The following is a 1,991-nucleotide window of genomic DNA, read 5'->3' on the forward strand; positions in this document are numbered from 1 at the left end:
GTTTTCTGTCACTATTTCTTTCAGTATGTTTTCGGTATCTTGCTCTCTCTCTTCTTCTGGGACCCCCATAATTCTGATGTTGGTTCGCTTCCATTTGTCTCAAAGGTTTCTTACATTATCTTCAACTTTCTGGATTCTCTTGTCTTCTTGCTTCTGTGAAGGAGTATGTTCTGGCTCTTTATGTTCCAAATCTTTGACTTGATTCTTGTGATTTTCCATTCTGTTTTTAGGACTCTGTATAATATTTTTTATTTCAGACAATGTATTTTTTTATTTCTTGTTGATCCCTTATTATTTCTTGTTGATCCCTTATTATTTCTAGTTGATCCCTTTTCATATCCTCATAGGTCTTATCGGCCTTTTCTAGGAAATTCTTGAAAAATCTTATAAGCGTGGTTTTGAACTCTATATCCAGTCTCTTTTTGTCCTCCATTTCTTTTGTTTGTGATCTGTTACCTTTTCTCGGCATTTTCGAAGATTCCCTGAGTTGGTAGCCTTAAAAGTCTCTGTGTTCAGCTTGGATGGGGCAGAGTTTCAGGGTGGAGCCTACAGCCTTGGCTTCTGTCAGCCAAGCCCTATGAGGCTCATGAGTCTTTGTATTACTCATGGTCCTTCAGTACTCATTGCAAGCACCTCTGAGAGAAAGGTGCCCTCGAGTTTCGCCTGCTACCCAACAGTCTAGACTCTCCCCCAATGAGCCCAGAACTGGGTTTCAGTTCAGTTGGAAGTGGGGTTGGAAGTGGGGTTCAGAGCAGTCTGGAGCTTTCATCTTCTTCCCGATAGGGCAATCCAGCAGCACATTCAACCGCCTGTTCTTCGTGTGCAATGTGTGGGCCCCCAGGACTTCCTTTTGCCGCTCCCCTGGGTTTCCACCTTACAGCCCAGGCTCCCTCTATATGAGCCTGGGTTCCCAGGGTCTGGCCTAGAACTGGAGTTCAGTGCAGTCGGAACTGGGGCTCAGCACATTCTAGAGCTTTTGTCTCCTTCCGACTAGGGCAACCTAGCATCAGAGTCAACTGTCCATTCTCTGCACGTAATGTGCACGCCTCCGGGGGCTCTGCCTTTCACTGCTCCCCTGAGATTCAGCCTAACAGCCCAGGCTCCCTCTGTATGAGCCTGGGTCCCCAGGGTCTGGCCTAGAACTGGGGTTCAGTGCTGTTGGATCTGGGGTTCAGCACAGTCTAGAGTAGGGGTGTCGAACTCAATCAGAGAAGGGGCCAAAATCTAAAATCCAGCCTAAATCGCGGGCCGAATGGTTTACTGAACAGTCATAAACTGACAATGTCATAAACTGACAGCGGAGTGCAGTGATGACAGCGCGGTGCGGGTCACATTGCAAGGCCTGGCGGGCTGGATTTGGCTCGCAGGCCTTGTGTTTGACACATGTGGTCTAGAGCTTTTATCTACTTCCCGTTAGGGAATGCCAGCCAGGCACTCCACCTCCCCCTTATCTCACATAAAACCTAGAAGAATACAACCACATCACTAATTATTTCATTGTTTACCCCAAGGAGCATGAGGTATAAAATAAATATAATAGTCTCTGACCAAAAGATTCATTGTGTTTCTTTTTAAGTTGAGAATTGCATTTTCTTGTTTTTTTTTTCATAGATATTGAAATTTCTGAATTAATTTCAAAATACTTAAAAAAAGTTTTCACTGTTTACCTAATAACATAATATAGGAGAAAATGAGTTAATCTTTGAATTAGGTTTAACATGTTATATACACCTTATGAATGTTTAATTCTTTAAGTCTCATAGTTTTTGAAAAAAACCACCAGCCAAGTAAGGGCTAGTACAACTTTATGTAATATGATGTAGAAAATATAACACATGAAGTTCTTACCAAGCTTTTCTTTTTTATTCTTCGTGTGTGTGTGTGTGTGTCTGTGTGTGTCCATTTGATACTTCCCTGTCTGTACTGGTGGATACAAAGGCTGTGCTCTCTTGCCCTCCTATCGTGTTGACAAATGCGCTTTTAACAACATG

Source organism: Pipistrellus hanaki (assembly GCF_964339955.1).
Source record: "Pipistrellus hanaki genome assembly, chromosome: 2".
Lineage (NCBI taxonomy): Eukaryota > Metazoa > Chordata > Mammalia > Chiroptera > Vespertilionidae > Pipistrellus > Pipistrellus hanaki.